An 18,722-nucleotide genomic window follows, 5' to 3' on the forward strand; every position below is an offset into this window, starting at 1 on the left:
TTTATTATGTGAATTTTTATAGATTTTAAAATAAAATTCCACTCTTATTATTCCGGTTGAAGAGCTTACATTTTTAAGCCCTCCACCATAACATTCAGGGTATAATTAACCTTGTCATTCCATTTATAACACATCGAAATATTTGTCGAAGACCCTATAAATTACATGTATTCTTAATCGGCATAGAATTGTAAGTCGATATAACCATGTCCGTCTATCCGACATTTGAAACCAAGACACAGCTCACACTATTTGAGATAGAGCTTTATAATTTGGTAGATATCGTACCTTTTCAACAAAAGGGTAGTAATTCAGTATTGGTCCACGTATTTATTTAGACCCCATAGTAGGATACCAACCGATTTTCGGTATTTTGAGTTTGTGGGCTTTAAATCCCACAGAAATGGCTGCAATTTAGGCTTTGTTGGGGCTAAAAACTTTACCAAAAAAAAAAAAAATCAACTAAGAACGGCGTTAAGTTCGGCCGGGCGGAAATTGTTATACCCTCCACCAAAATTTTAAATTTCAGCTATTTCGGTACAAAATGTGGCTAATTTTTACAATAACCACATTCGGGATGTACCGCTCTTAGGAGGCTATATTAAGACATGGACCTGTACCGACAAATTTCTGGGGGAAAGTTTTATACCCCCTACGAAGATTAAGTACCAAATTTCAGCCATTTCGATGGATTATTGTGGCCACAACCTTTAAAATCCTGAAAATCGGGAGGTACCGTTCTGTGGGGGCTATATGAAGGCGTGGACCTATACCGACAAATTTCTGAAGGAAATTTTTCTACCACCAATGAAGTCTAAGCACCAAATTTCAGCCATTTTGTTGGATTATTGTGGCCACAACCTTTAAAATACCGAAAATCGGGTGGTACCGTTCTATGGGGGCTATATGAAGGTGTGGGCTTTAACCGACCAATTGCTGGGGGAAAGTTCTATACCCCCAAAGAAGACTAAGTACTTAATTTCAGCCATTTTGGTGGATTATTGTGGCCACAACCTTCAAAATACCGAAAATCGGGAGGTACCGTTCTATGGGGGCTATATGAAGGCGTGGACCTATACCGACAAATTTCTGGGGGAAAGTTTTATACACCCAACGATGACTAAATACCAAATTTCAGCCATTTTGGTGGGATAATGAAGCTAAAACCCCAAAAATACCGAAAATCGGGAGGTACCGTTATATCAAAACGTGGACCGATATATCCCATTTTCAATACCAACCATCCTGGAAGTAATAAAAACTTCTGTACCAAATTTAGACGCTCTATCTTAAAAATTGCGAGCTGTATCTTGATTTCAACAGACAGACGGACGGACAGACGGACATGGTCAAATCGACATAGAATTTTATGCTGATCAATAATATATATATTTTATAGGGTCTCCGATGAATATTTCGATGTGTAACAAACGGAATGACAAATATAATTATACCCTTCATATGGTGGAGGGTATATAAAGTGGGGGTGGTCGGGTATTTTGGTTCCAAATATGTACCTAGGGTGCACACAACTCCATTGCCTACCAAAATGTACGCTGAAACCGATATAATCATAAGTTTGGCTTATGCATATAGCGTTTAAAAGAAAGGCATGGGGAAGGTATCCCACCTCTTCCGAAATGCATAAAAAATACATAACAACGGCAAACATTGGGCTTTTGCTGCAAATTTTATGGAAATCCCTTCAGTAGTTTTTGAGTTATGACATATTTAAAAAAAAAAAAACAAGTAAGAACGGCGTTAATTTCGGCCGGCCCGAACTTGTTATACACTCCACCACAAGTTGTATTGAAATAAAATGGAATAATTAGTTTCCTTTCGTGTATGAAGAAGATTTATTACTACTACAATACAGCAATTTCGGTAAAACAATGTGGAGCACCATTCTATGGGGGCTATTTCAAAACGTCGATCTATACCGACAAATTTCTGACGGAAAGTTTTTAGGCTCAAAGATGACTAAATACCAAATTTCCTATATTTCGGTTAGAGAATGTGAATAAAACTTAAAAAATACCGAAAATCAAGAAGTACGCTTCTATGGGGATATAGGAAGACGTGGGCCTATACTGATAATACTCTTCTGGAATATTTTATAACTCTTGGAAGACGAAATAACGAATTTCAGCCATTTCGATTGGATATTGACGTCACAATTTTCTGTATTACGAAAATCGGAAGGTACTTTTCTATGGGGGCTATATCGAAACGTGGGCCTATACCGACGAATTTTAGTCAGAAATGGGGCAATTTGAAAGCGTGGACCTATACAGACATATTTCTGGCGAACAGTTATATCACATTGAAGACTAAATACCAAATTTCAGCCATTTTGGTGGAATACTGAAGACACAACCTTCAAAATACGAAAAATCGGGAGGTACATTTCCATGGGGCTATATAAAGGCGTGGACCTATACCGACAAATTTAAAGGGGAAGTTTGAGTACCCCCAACGAAGTCTAAATACCAAATTTCAGCCATTTCATGGAATATTGAGGCCACAACGTTCAAAATACCGAAAATCGGGAGGTACTGTTCTATGGGGGCTATATGAAGGCATGGACAGATACCGACAAAGTTCTGGGGGAAATTTTTATACCACCAACGTAGACTAAGTACCAAATTTCAGCCATTTCGGTGTGATAATGAAGCTAAAACATTCAAAATACCGAAAATCGGGATGTACCGCTCTATGGGGGCTATATGAAGGTGTGGACCGATATATCCCATTCTCAATACCAACCATCCTGCAAGTAATAAAAACTTCTTTACCAAATTTAAAATTGCGAGCTGTATCTATCTTTAAAATTGCGAGCTGTATCTTGATTTCAAAAGACGGACGGACAGACGGACATGGTCAAATCGACATAGAAGTTTATGCTGATCAATAATATATATACTTTATAGGGTCTCCTACGAATATTTCGATGTGTTACAAACGGAATGAAAAATTTAATTATACCCTCCATATGGTGGAGGGTATAATTATTTAATGTGGCGACAATGAATAAAATTTTGCCTATTATTGCCAAAAATAACGTTCATTCCATTTTATTATAATTAAATAATCTATATAAATAAAAATCAAATGTCGTTCGTTGGTAATGGCATCAGTTGAGTTCGTCATAACCCGACTTAGGTTTTTATGAAAAGAAAATTTGATTTTTCAATTTTTATATTTTCTACAAAAACTACTGAACCAATTTTTCTAAAATTGCCAGGGAATGTTCAGGGATGGCCCCCGGTTAAAGTGGACTACAAATTTTGTTGAATTTCGGAAGGGCGAGAAACATCCCCTTTACCCTATTTTTGAAAAATGCAATATTTACAATAATTACGAATGTGTCGGTTTGGAAATTAATTTGCAAGACAATTGTGGTTGTGTCTCCAACCTTACGTACTTATTTGGCAATGTGTACTTTATGAATTTCAGAGTAGGTGGAGTACCTTCCCACGCATTTCTTTCAAACGCTATATTTATTTGTCAAACTTATGATTATATCGATTTCGGCATTAATTTTGGCAGGTTAGGTACATGCATACATACATATTTGGAGCCAAAATACCGGACCACGCTCACTTTATTAAATATGTTATTTCTTGAAAACTGATGACCACACCCACCCTTTTCAATATTTTTTTTTAAACTATTGAACATAATTTCATGAAATTTTCAGAAAATGTTCAGGAATGACCCTAGTTCAAAATCTTCTATATCTATAAAAGAGGAAAATGTTTGTACGTTTGTTATACCCTACACCACTATGTGGTGAGGGTATTATAAGTTGGTTTTGGCCAAAAAGTTTGTAACGCATCGAAATAATGGTCGTAGACCCATACTTATGTATACCAAAACAAGTGAGCCAAGGCTATAGTCGGGTCGGGGCCGACTATGTGATACCCTACACCACTACCCCTGTTCATAAGCTTTTGAGTAATAAAATTCAAAATATTAAAATTGGGATAGCTTAGCGCCTTTGCTCTGAATGTCTTCATTAACACAGGTCAATTTTTTGAAACGCATTTAATTGCATCGACAGTACAACCCAAATAAAAAATATGTATGGGATGTATGCCAACCATCAATAGGCTTCTTTCTCTGTTAGACCCCCATCAACCCCCAAAATTTCGTGAGGATCCGATCAAAATTTCGTAGTGTGATTGCACAAAAATGGAAAAAGGGATGCATTACCGACTATTGCGATATCTCTGTTGTTTGACCACCTATGACAACGTACTTCACATCGTTGTAAAGGTGATATTTTCTACTTTGCCAGGTTTTGCTTTCGATATACCTCCTACAGAAGGTATTAACTTTGAAATAAAACGTTGGTCTTTTTTCCAAATATTTTTTTTTTCACATTCCGACCCTTGAATAATATCTGACCATTATCAAAAATCAAAAGGTTTTTTCCTCTGTGGGACCCCCAATAACACCCACAATTTCGTGACGATCCAATTAAATTTCGACCTGTAGCGTGATTTCCAAAAAAGTGGAAAAATGGGATGTATTACCGACTATTGTGATATCTCCGTTATTTGGATACCTACGCCAACCAGCTTTACATCATTGTAATGATGGGATTTTTTACTTTCATTGTCAGACTTTGCTTTTGGAAGGTCCCGAACCAAAGCTGTGATATTCGTCATTATTAGTAAAATCGCAAAAATGAAAAGTTGTGTTATATTAGCGGCTTTTGCGATATCTTCGTTGTTTGACCACCTACGACAACCTACGTAACATCGTTGCAAAGGTGATATTTTCTACTTTCATTAGCAGGTTTTGCTTTTGATATACCCCTTTTTAAAATAAAACGTTGACTTTTTCTCCAAATAAGTTTTTTGCCCATTCCGACCCCTGAATATTATCCGACCATCACCAAAATCAATAGGCTTCTTTCTCTGTAGGATCCCCATTAGCCCCCAAAATTTCGTGACGATCCGATCAAAATTGCGACCTGTAGCGTGATTACAAAAAAATTAAAAAATGGGATGTATTGCCGACTATTGTGATATCTCCGTTATGTGGCCACCTACGCCAACCTACTTTGCATCACTGTAAAGATGGGATTTTCTACTTTTATAGTCAGACTTTGTTTTTGGAAGATCCCCAACCGAAGTTGTGATATTCGACATTATTATTAAAATCGCAAAAATAAAAAGTTGGGTTCTATTAGCGGCTTTTGCGATATATTCTTTGTTTGATCACCTACGAGAACCTACTTTACATCATTAGAAAGGCGATATTTTCTACTTTCATGGCCAGGTTCTGCTTTTGGTATACCCTATATTGAAGCTGAGATATTCGCTTAGGAAAAAAAACGTTCTCTTTTTCTCCAAATAAGTTTTTTGCCCATTCCGACCCCTAAATATTATCCGACCATCACCAAAATCAATAGGCTTCTTAATCTGTGAGACCCCCATTAACCCTCAAATTTTCGTGACGTTCCGATCAAAATTGCGACCTGTACCGTGATTTCCAAAAAAGTGGAAAAATGGGATGTATTACCGACTATTGCGATATCTCCGTTATTTGGTCACCTGCGCCGACCTAGTTTACATCATTGTAACGATGGGATCTTCTACTTTCATAGCCAGGCTTTGCTTTTGGAAAGTTCCCAACCAATGCTGTGATATTCGTCATTATAATTAAAATCGCAAAAATGAAAATTTGGGTTTTATTTGCGTTTATTGTGATATCTTCGTTGTGTGATCACCTACGAGAACCTACTTTACATCATTAGAAAGGTGATATTTTCTACTTTTATTGTCAGGTTTTGCTTTTGGTATACCCCGTATAGAAGCTGAGATATTCGCTTTGGAAAAAAACGTTGTCTTTTTATCCACATAGGTTTTTTGCCCATTCCGACCCCTAAATATTATCCGACCATCACCAAAATCAATAGGCTTCTTCCCCTCCGGGACCCCCATCAACATCCAAAATTTCGTGACGATCCGATCAAAATTGCGACCTGTAGCGTGATTACAAGGTTTAGATGGACAGACGGACAGACGGACGGACGGACGGACTGACGGACGGACACACATAGCCAGATCGACTCAGCTCGTCGAGACATTTATTTTGGTATATATAAGTATGGGTCTACGACCATTATTTCGATGCGTTACAAACTTTTTGGCTAAAACCAACTTATAATACCCTCCCCACATAGTGGTGTAGGGTATAAAAACCAAAAATTGCAATAGTGTCAAAAAATCCTAATGTGGTCCGAAATGGCGCGATTTGAGAAGAAATTGGTCCAGAACGCTTTGATAATGATTTAAAATTAGATTACAAAAAAATAAAAATTTTAATTAAAAGCAAATATGTTGTCATAACAGCTAAAATTAAAAAATGCATTGCAGAACTTCAATGCATTTGGTGCGGAAACTTTTTTCGCGGTAGGGAAAAATTGACACTGTATTTCATAATAGTTTTCCATGCTCTACACGGCTATGTGGTGGTATTTTTTTGGTTATAGCCCTAATGTTCATAGATTAGAAAAATCCAAAAGCAAGAAAAAATCGCTGGAAGGATTTTTAAATAAATCGAGGTCAACGTTCACATTTTTAGGTTTATTTTAGGTTTTCGCGATTTTGCTGGGAAACCGCAAGTCCTAACGAAATGGAGCTAAAGAAATTTGTAGCTGTGAAAATTCTCTATAAGATTGTCCTTTATGATATTTTCGTAGGTTTCATCATGTTTGAGATATAGGAGTTCAGTTCACATTTTCAGGTTTTTTGTTAGGTTTTCACGTTTTGCTTGAAAACGGTATGTCTTATCGAAATAAGACAGGAGAAAATCTTATAGCTGAGAAAATTCTCTATAAGATTGATTGTTGTAATTTTTTCCTAGGTTGTACCATTTTTGAGATATATAAGTTTAAGTTGAGAAATTGCATTCATGACCTGGTTTTATAAAGATACCATACAGTCAGTAAATTGTCAAAATTTAAACTTCTATGTCTCAAAAATGGTAAAACCTACGAAAACATCATACAGGTCAGTCTTGTAGAGAATTTTTACAGCTACAATACTTGCTCTAATACCATTTCAATAAGACTTGCGGATTCCCAGCAAAATCGTGAAAACTTAAATAAACCTAAAAATGTGACGCTCAGACGATTTTTTGTTTTTTTGATCTTTCTCATCTATGAACATTGTAGTTTTAGAATACGCAAACACTTCCCAGGTGTAAGCACCTTTCATTTAAAGTTGGTTCAAGAGCACCGTATGCAGAAATAACTACAAGTCCACGTTTTGATATAGCCCCCATATTTTCAGGGTTTTAACTCCATTACACGGGTGGTTTTTATACCCAAACCAGGTAAGGCAAATTACGCAGTATCAAAATCTTATCTTACTCAAGACAATGGAACGGACAGTCGATACGACGATCAAGAGAAAAATTCCCAACGACATGTTGAAATATAAACAACATTCATACGTGAAAGGTAGATCAGTGGGAACCGCATTACATGAAGTAGTACACCACATAGAGAGGACTTTCAAAATGAAGATGTACACACTCGCAGTTTGCATCGACATAGAAGGTGCTTTCAATAACGTCAGCACGGAAACACTGTTCCACTCCTGAGACGAATTTCCTGTAGACAGAACGCTGAGGAACTGGATAGACGACATGCTAAGGAACAGATGGATAAGCTGCGCGCTACATGACGTAACAAGAAGAGACAAAGTAGGGCAGGGAACGCCACATGGGGGATTTTATCGCCTCTTCTGTGGGTCACTACCATAAATAGTCTACTAAGGTCCTTAACCAAGGAAGGATTTGAACCAGTCTGTTATGCAGACGACGTTATAATACTTCTAAGGGGAAAGAATCCAAATCTACTTTGTAGGAGAGACGAAGAGGCTCTAAATATAGCTTACAACTGGGCTAGACCAAGAGGTCTTAGTGTTAACCCGGAAAAAAAAGAGTTATGTATTTTCACTAGGAAAACGAAATTGGGCTCCGTCGAGGAACCAGTTTTCCTGAATAAGACAATAACTATATCTCCAACAGTTAAATATCTGGGGGTAATTCTAGATAGGAAACTCAAATGGAAAGACCATATTCAGGAAAGGGCTGCCAAAGCACACAGATGTTGGTCAACTTGTAGAAGGGCTATAGGCTCAAAATGGGGTTTTAATCCTAGAATGATACACTGGCTATACAGAAGCGTAATAAGACCGATTCTTACTTACGCATCTGTTGTATGGTGGACAGCTATGGACAAAAATACAATGTGGAAACATTGCAAAGAGTCCTAGGCATTAGCGGGGCGATGAGGACTACACCAACTAGGGCTTTAGAGACAATTCTATTTGTCCACCCGATAGAAATACAGGTAAGGCATGAAGCGGCCATCGCGGCAAACATACCACCAAAGCATATTACGGTTCGCAACGGGTGAATCTATAAATCAAATAGTATCGGACCAGAATCAAGTGAATTAGCTCTGTGAAGTTCTAATACCGGACAGAGATATGTGGATCGATGGAACCCTAGCACAGATTCCCGCTGGAAGCTGCGGGTTTACGGATGGAGCTGTGTTAGGGGGGGAGAACGGGACTGGGTCTTTATATCGTAGACACGGAAACGAGGATCTCAAATCGGCTACCGGAGCATAACACGATCCTCCAGGCCGAAATCCGAGCGATCACAGAATGTCTGAACTGGTTTAGAACAAATACAAGGCCACTCACAGTTAACATCCTTACGGATAGTAAAGCAGCAATTAGAGCTATAACAAGTAAGGCAACAACATCGAAAACTGTCTTAGAGTGTAAAACTTCAATTAAGGCCTATTCCCATTATGGCTCGGTAAACATTATATGGGTACCAGGACACATAGGGATTACGGGAAACGAAGTAGCAAACTCCTTAGCAAAACATGCCAGGGAGCTACCTACAGTAAGTCTAGACAATGCCAAACCTTTAAAGGCGGCGCGTATAGAACTAAAAGCTTGGGCAAAGAATGCTCATGTATCCCTATGGAATAACCAGGAAAAGGGAAAAACTACAAAAGTCCTATGGGGAAACCCATACCAGGACAAACCAAGTGACCTCCTAGTGATCAGTAAAAAGGATATCAGTAGACTGATTGGTGTCCTTACAGGTCATCTAGGACTACAAGCGCATCTGCACAGGACAGGCTGTGCAGAGAATAGTGAATGCAGGGCATGTGGCGAGGACAACGAAACGTTGGAACATTATCCCTGCCACTGCCAGGCCTTCACAAACTTGTGAACTCAAAGCAACCATAGCACGGTACCGCCCAATTTTCAGTGTTTTCACGGTTATAGCCGCATTATCCTACAAAAATGCCTGCAATTTAGTATTTAGCCTTCTTTGGGGCTACAAAAGTTTATCCCAAAAACCTGTCGGTACAGCTTCACTCACGTATTGATATAACACCCATAGAACGGTACCTCCCGATTTTTGGTATTCTCATGTTGAATTACACCAAAATGGCTGAGATTTCTTATTTGGTCTTCGTTGGTCTTTCTCTTTTGGTCTTTATCTCAGAAAATCTTCGGTCCAGCTCCACGTATTGATATAGCACCCATAGAACGGTAGCCCCGATTTTTTACCCTCCACCATAGTACGGAGGGTATATTAAGTTTGTTTTTCCGTTTGTAACGTAGTGAAATAGTCATTTGCGATCCTATCAGGATCATGGTAAAATTCTGAGTCAAACAGTGAATGTCAGTCCGTCCGTCGGTTTAATCACTATAGCATCCACACAAATGGAAATCGAACGCTGAAATTTTGGAAATATGTGTATTTGCCACCATGGTGCAATGGTATGCACGCCCGCCTTGCACGTAGAATGTCGGGGGTTCGATTCCCCGGCCAGGCAACATCAAACATTTTTCAACGGTGGCAAAATACCCCTCAGTAATGTTGGTGACATTTCCTGAGTATTTCAGCCTTGAAAAACTTCTCCACAAGTGGTGTCTTATGACACGCCGTTCGGACTCGGCGATAAACAGTAGGTCCCATTTCATTGAGCTAAATATGAATCGGGGTGTACTCATTGATATGAGAGAAGTCTCCCTTGTCCCGTATGGGATGTTGTGGAAGAATGTTGTTGTTGTGTATTTTGTTTGCTGATGGGCTATATCGGTCCACGTTTTCGCTCCTATATAAGGTACGGTGCGATTTCAGTTATTTTGAAATTTTTACTCAAGTGTTCACACCGAATTAGCTATTATTATTAATATTGACAAAAAAAAAAATTGCATATATTCCAAATGCTATGGACATAGGTCCATATTTTGGTATAGCCCCGAATTTCGGTATTTTGGGGATTTTTTCTACAATTTTTATCAGAACTAGCTGTAATTTAACATTTGAGGTCCCTGCAGTTACTATACTTTTCCGCCAAAAATAGTCAGGATAGGTTTACACTTTGATATTGCCCCCATATAACGGTTCCTCCCGATTTTCGGTATATTGAGGTTTTTGGCAAACATTTTTAACTAACTAGCTGCAATTGGACATTTGATGTTCTTCTTCACTAAATCGCAACATGTTCTATGGTTTGGTATAGCCCCCATATAAGGACACCTCACTTCTATATAGCCCCCATATAACGGTACCTTCCGATTTTCGGTCTTTCAAGAATTTGGCTAACATGACCGAAGTAGCTGTAATTTTACATTTAAGCATCTCTGTGGTCACGAAAATTATCCACCAAAAACATATAGCCCCTAAAAATTATGGACATAGGTCCATGGTTTGGTATAGCCCCCATATAACGGTACTTCCCCATTTTCGGTGTTTGGAGATTTTAGCTAACATTTTTATCCGAAATAGCTGTAATTTGAAATGTGAGGTTCTCAGTGGTCGCGAAAGTTCTCCACCAAGAATTTTCAGCATAGGTCCATGTTTTGGTATAACCCCCATATAACGGTACTTCCCGATTTTCGGTATTTTGAAGATTTTAGCTACAATTTGTAACCGAACCAGTTGTAATTTGATATTTGAGGTTCCCGGTTTGTCCCGAACCTTTTCTACCAAAAATCATCAACATATCAATCTAACTGACACAAGATCTTCAGTTAAAATAGGAAAAAAAACACTCCGAGGAGTTTTGTACCAAAAGAGGTTTCAGGCATGGAGACAGCCTTTCGTGTGATCTTTTCAGCAGCTGCAAAGTCTATCAGCCTCATACCATTGTCAGATGTTTCACTGTGGAGACTGAATTACCCGACCGTTGGGCCAAAGATATTCTCCTTTCCAATTTTGGCATTAAAATCGCCTAGTATAATTTTAATGTCATGAGCAGGGCAACGGTCATAAGTTTCTTCTAGGCGCTCGTAAAATATATCTTTGGTCTGTTCGTCATTGTCTTCAGTGGGAGCATGAGCGTAAATAAAGCTGATGTTGAAGAATTTAGCTTTTAATCGAATTGCAGCAAGTCTTTCATTCACTGGGGTGAAGCTGGAGACCAGATGTTTATACCTCCGACCAACTACAAATCCGCAAGCAACTCATGCTTTGTGTTATGGCAGCTATAATACAGTGCGTCACCTTTAGGTGTTGTTGTGACGCCTTTCCCAATCCATAGTATTTCCTGTATGGAATCATTCGAAATACAAATGGAATAATTCGAATTACAAATGGAATAATTCGAAATTCAAATGGAATAATTCGAATTACAAATGGAATAATTCGAATTACAAATGGAATAATTCAAATTTCAAATGAAATAATTCGAACTACAAATGGAATATTTCCAATTACAAATGGAATAATTCGAATTACAAATGGAATAATTCGAATTACAAATGGAATTCTCGAATTACAAGTAGAATTCTAGAATTACAATTAAAATAATTCGAATTACATCTGAAAAAGGTGTAGTGTCTCAGGTCTTCCTAGAATCCTTCGTCAAGTTCGGTACAAAAATTGTTCGACCACGGATACCCCAAATGCCTTAATTATCTACGCTAACATTAAACATGTGTTCAATCAGTTGGTACCTTAATATGGAGGCTATGTCAAAGTTTGGACCCATGTTGGCAATTTTTGGTGGAAAAGTTTTGTGACTGTAGGGGATCTCAAATGCCAAAGTACGGGTAGTTCCGTCAAATAATTTAGCTAAACCCCTCAAAATACCGAAAATCGGGCGGTACCGTTATATGGGGGGTATGCCAAAACATGGACCTATGTTTACAATTGGGAAGTTGGTAAGTTTCGTGACTGCAAAGAGCCTTAAATGTTAAATTTCGAGTAGTTCCGTCAAAAAAGTTGCCAAACCCCCAAATACTGAAAAACATGGACCTATATAGACGACATTTCGGGGAAAAGCATTACAGCTAAAATTCCTAAAATGCCGAAAATCGGGATGTACGCGTTAATGGGGCTTATACTAAAAAATGGAACTATATTGCAAAATGTTTGTAGGAACGTTTTGTGACCACTGGGAATCGCAAATGTCAAATTAAGGGTAAATCCGTCGAACAATGTAGCTAAAACCCTTAAAATACCGAAAATCGGGAGGTACCTTTATATGGAGTCGATACTAAAACAGTTAGAGTCATTTTACAAAGCCGAATGAGCTTTGCGGGGATACCAAATTCAGACATACCTTTGAACGTAGCGGGCTGTCGAAGGCTGCCTTATAATCTCTTCTCTCCTTTTCTCCCGATATCTCTCTCGCGCGCTACGCGTTGCTACTGATTGTAAAGTAGCTCTATATGCCGCATGTTTCTCTTCGGTAGCAGCACGACACTCCTGTTCATACCATGAATTCATTTGTGGAGGTCTCTCGAATCCAAGTATGGATTTTGCGGCTGTTTGCATGGAATGGGCAATATTTTGCCATTGTGTTGTTATGTCATCGGGACAAGGAGTGATCGCATTAAGCAATTGGGCTAGTTGAGTGGAATATGCTGTGGCTATCTGTTGTGTTTGCAGCCTATCGATGTCCAACTTCCGCGTTGTGTCTGTTCGTGCTTTATTTGCAACGTTTAGACGGGTACGTACCTTTGCTGCAACAAGGTAGTGGTCCGAATCAATGTTTGCGCCTCGGAACGATCGTACATCCAACACGCTCGATGAATGTCTTCCATCTATCACAACATGATCAATTTGATTACTTGTTCATTGATCTGGAGAAAGCCAGGTGCCCTTATGAATATCGAGATGATTAAATCTGGTACTGCTAACTACCATGTTTTTTGATTCTGCAAAGTCTATCAGTCTCATACCATTGTCAGATGTTTCACTGTGGAGACTGAAATTCCCGACCGTTGGGCCAAAGATATTCTCCTTTCCAATTTTGGCATTAAAATCGCCTAGTATAATTTTAATGTCATGGGCAGGGCAACGTTCATATGTTTCTTCTAAGCGCTCGTAAAATATATCTTTGGTCTGTTCGTCCTTTTCTTCAGTGGGAGCATGAGCGCAAATAAAGCTGATGTTGAAGAATTTAGCTTTTATTCGAATTGCAGCAAGTCTTTCATTCACTGGGGTGAAGCTGGATACCAGATGTTTTCGTCTCCGACTAACTACGAATCTGCAACCAAACTCATGCTTTACGTCATGGCAGCTATAATACAGTGCGTCACCTTTAAGTGTTGTTGTGACGCCTTTCCCAATCCATCGTATTTCCTATATCGGCCTTGTACTTTTCAAGTACATCTGCCAATGCGAAGACTCCACCTTCTCTATAAAGAGTGCGAACATTCCAGGTGCAGATTCGCAGATCATGGTCCTTAAAACGTTTGCGGGGTTCATCAACTTTAGAGGGGTTTGTTTTTCTTTTCTTTCGTTACTAACCCGACACCCAAACCCAAGTTTTTAACGTTCTTATGGGTGAACGCGCGGCACATGTTAGCTCACTACCTTTAACGGGTGTTAAAGGCAGTTCCCCAGGTGACACCAGGGGGAGGTCAGTGTCCACGTTTGGTATTGCAAATGAGCTATATCGGTGCACGTTTTGAGGTAGCCCCCATAGAACGCTGAAGGTTTTAGCTTAATTATTGCACGGAAATGCGTGAAATTTGGCACTAAGTCTTCCTTGGGGGTATCAAACTTTCCCCAGAATTTTGTAGCTATAGGTCCACGCCTTCATGTAAAAAAATCGCTGAACGTTGGTATTTAGTCTTCATTTGGGGTATTGAACATTACATACGAATTTTGTCAGTACAGGTCCACGCTTTAATATAGCCGCCATAGAACGGTACCTCCCGATTTCCAGTATTTTGAAGGTTGTGGCTCAATATTCCACCGAAATCGCTGAAAGTTGGTATTTAGTCCTCCTTGGTGTATTAAACATTTCTTATGAAATTTGTCGGTATAGCTCCACGCCTTCATGTAGCCCCCATAGAACGGTACCTCCCGATTTTCGGTAATTTGATAGTTATGGCCCCAATATTGCTCCGAAATGGCTGATATTTGGTATGCAGGCTTCGTGAAGGGTGCAAAACTTCCGTCCGAAAATTTGTGAGTACAGGTTCACGCCTTAATATAGCCCCCATAGAATTTCGGTATTTTTAAGGTTATGGCAACAATAATCCATCAAAATGTCTAAAATTTGGTAATTAGTCTTCGTCGGGGGTACAACACTTTCCACCTGAAATAGAACGGTACCTCCCGATTTTCATTATTTTTAAGGTTGACTGAAATTACTGAAATTTGGTATTTAGTCATCGTTGGAGGTAAAAACCTCTCCGACTGAAATTCGTTGGTATAGGTCCACGTTCGATACTGCCCCCAAGAACGGTACCTCCCAATATTCATAATTCTGAAGGTGGTGACGTCAATATCCCACCGAAATGATTGGAATTTGTTATGTGTCTTCAATGCGGTTATCAAATATTCCAGAAGAGAATTATGTGTATAGGTCCGTGTCTTTCTATATTCCCCATAGAAGCGTACCTTTTGATTTTCGATATTCTTTATACTTTAGCCACATTATCTTACCGAAATATCGGAAATTTGATATTTAGTCCATTTTGAGTGTAAAAACTTTCCGCCAGAAATTTGTAGGTATAGATCGACGTTTTGATATAGCCCACACGGAACGGTACCTCCGAAATTTCGGTATTTGAAGGTTAGCCACATTGCGTCACCAAAATTTCTGAAATTCGGTATTTAGTTTTCTTCATAAACGAAGGGAAACTAACTGTTCCATTTTATTTCAATACAACCCGTGACGGAGGGTACTTGTTTAGATTAGAATAGATTAGATTAGATTGAATTGGATTGGATTAGATTAGATTTGGTTAGATAATTTAGGTATTATGGGTATCCGTGGTTAAAAAATGTTGGCACCTAAAACTGTGGACATGAAAGGAAAGTCATTATTCCATTTTAGTTAAGAATATTGTTTGGAATATTGTTTTTTGACCAGTGGGAACCTCAAATGTGGAATTGCAGAGACTTGGGTCAAAAATTGTAGCTAAAATCCAAAAAACCGACAATCGGGAGGTACCGATTTTCGGTCAAAAATACCGAAAATGAGGAGGCTCCGTTTTACGGGGGCTATACAAAAACATGGACCTATGTTGACAGTTTTTGGTGGAGATGTTGTGTGACCACTGGGAACCTCAAACGTCATATTACAGGTAATTCAGTCGCAAAAAGTAGCTACAATCCTCAAAATACCGAAAATCGGGAGGAACCGTTATACGGGAGCTTTTCCAAAACGTGGACCTATGTTTACAGTTTTTGGAGGAGATATTTTGTGACCACTGGAAACTTCAAATGTTTAATTACAGGTAGTTCGGTTAAAAATTGTAGCAAAAATCCTCAAACTACCGAAAATCGGGAGGTACCGTTATATGGGGCTATACCAAAATATGGACCTATGTTGACAGTTTTTGGTGGAATGTTTTATGATTACTAGGAACCTCAACTGTCAACATATAGGTAGTTCGCCCAAAAATATTACCTAAAATCCTCAAAACACCGAAAATAGGGAGGTACTGTTATATGGGGGCTATACCAAAACATGGACCTATGTTGACGGTTTTTAGTGGAGATGTTTCGTGACCACTGGGAACTCCAAACATGAAATTACAGGTAGTTCGGTAAAAAAATGTAGCTAAAATCCCTAAAATACCGAAAATGGGGAGTTACCGTTATATGAGTGCTATACCAAAAAGTGGTCCGATATAGTCGATCTTCGAACTTGACCTGCCTATTTAAAAAAGACACGCGGGTTCAAAAATATAGCGCTCCAGCTCAATTATTGCGAACGCTAGATTGATTACAACAGTTGGAAAGACGGACATGGCTAGATATATACTATATACTTTATATGGTCGCAAATGATTAGTTCGATGTGTTAAAAACAGAAAAACAAACTTATATACCCTCCATACTATGATGGATGGTATAAAAAAACGATTCTGAACCACAGTGTACCGTTCTTTCTTGTTTTGTTGGGATCAAGGTAGTTTTAGTTTTTTCACTTTAGTTTGTGTTGAAAATAAATTAGCAATTAAAATTCCGCCAATCATTGCTAGTAATGTTGGTGGACAATTTGCTTGTCAAAATTATTCACATAGAGCTCAGAACTTTCCAAAAAAAAAACCAGTATAAATATTGCTCTTCGTTGAATATTTGCGATAGACATCGCATATCACTCTTTGCTTAAATATACATACATAGAATTCAAATAACAATAAATATGAGATTTATATATTTTACATTAATTTTATTTTTCTATACGATATTATATACAAAAGTATGTAGATACGATACGTATGTTGTATCCAAATATGAGAAACAATAATATATTTCCAAATAACATTTTCTCTTCCAGGCCCAATCCATGGAATCCTTTGTATCAATCGTGATGGCATGTAACGAAACATTTGCCGTAATGGAAGAAGATATGGCAACATTTTTACACAATCCACGCGCCATGTTTAGTGATAATTTCAAGTGTTACATTAAATGTATAGCGGAAGCATCAACAACTTTAAGGAATGGGACATCATCAATGACAGACAATTTTTTTCAAGAAATTATGGATATGCCATTTTTAAAGACTCCCGAAAGTAAAAGCGTACTAGAAGAATGTAAACAACAAAGTGACAGCAATGAATGTGAGCGTGTTTTTAATGCAGTATCCTGTTTTTTTGCACACACTTCTGGTGATATTATAGCTCATGTAAACAAATTTTTATAAGCCTCTTGTCTTAAAAAAAAAAACTTATTTGGAAAGTAAAGTTGTAAATCCGCTTCCACTACACAATGGAGTTTACATTAAATGTGCCGACGGGGTAAAACGAACCAAGCAACGGCCCTGATTGACTTCAATATTGCAAAGTCAGAGATGGCTCATCTTGCTTTTGAAATGTATACTCTGTGTTATCACCTGGTGAGCTAAATACTTTTAACACTCGGTAATATTGTGCGCTGGAAACTTGAATGCCGAATTACAGCTAATATTGCGTGAAAAATTTGCTAAAATCTTCAAAATAGCAAAAATCGCTATGTACTGTTATGTGGGGTGGTCTATATCAAAATGTGGACCAATGTCAAAAAATTTTGTCCCATTTAAATTACCAACCGTCTTAGGATTACTGACTTTTATCATGATTTCAAGATAGGTCAAGAATATACAAATATACTGTTTTGATCTCAGATAAAAATGTAGTTGTGCTTCGAAATGGTGCGTTCCTCTCTTATGGGGACTACATAAAAACGTGCATCTATACCCTAATTACCTGCAGTCATGTTTTTTCCCATATCTGATATTAAATACCAAATTTCAATCACCTTCGTTGAATAATGTGGCTAAAACCATCAAAATGCCGAAAATCGGGAAGTACGTTCTATGGATCGTATATCAAAACGTGGATCTGTACCATTCTCAGAGGAATTGGTTTGTACCCAATATGAAGACTAAATACCAAATTTCATCCATTTCGGTTAGATGATATGGCTAAAACCTTCAAAATACTCAACACGTGAACCTATACTGACAAATTACCGGGAAAAGTTTTGTAGCCCCAAAGAAGATTACATACCAAATGTTGCCCATTTCAGTAGGATAATGCGGCTAAACCCTTGAAAATATCGAATACTAAATACCACTTGTTAAGTTTAAGATAAATACTTACTTACTTACTTAGTTGGCCCATTACAGAACATTTGTTCCATAGACCGAACTAAGAAAAGATCTCCATTCTTCTCTGTTTTTCGCTTGACTTTTTGGAATACCGCGCCTTTCCATTTCTTCATCCACTTGTGTGCTCCATCGAAGCTTAGGCCTGCCGATTCTGCGTGCACCGCCATGTGGCATGTATTCATACGCCTTTTTAGCGGGTTCATCATCGCTCATTCTCATGATATGGCCTAGCCAACGCAATCGTTGCATCTCGATACGTTTAACTATATGCATGTCTTTGTATAGCTTATATAGCTCGTGTTTCATACGACGTCGATATTCACCGTCAACGCAAATCGGCCCGTAGATCTTTCGAAGAATTTTCCTCTCAAACACACCAAGCACTGCCTTATCTGCTTGCGCAAGTACCCATGCTTCGGAGCCATACATTAGCACGGGTAGTATCAGCGTTTTGTATAGTGTTATTTTTGTTTGACGAGATGTGGCTTTGTTTTTAAATTGCTTACTTAATCCATAGTAGCATCTGTTGGCCAATACAATTCTTCTTCTTATTTCACAACTGATGTTGTTTGTTGTGTTTATGGCAGTGCCGAGGTAG

Source organism: Musca autumnalis, unplaced genomic scaffold (genome assembly GCF_047663935.1).
Source record: "Musca autumnalis isolate F117 unplaced genomic scaffold, ASM4766393v1 scaffold_5, whole genome shotgun sequence".
NCBI classification, from domain to species: domain Eukaryota; kingdom Metazoa; phylum Arthropoda; class Insecta; order Diptera; family Muscidae; genus Musca; species Musca autumnalis.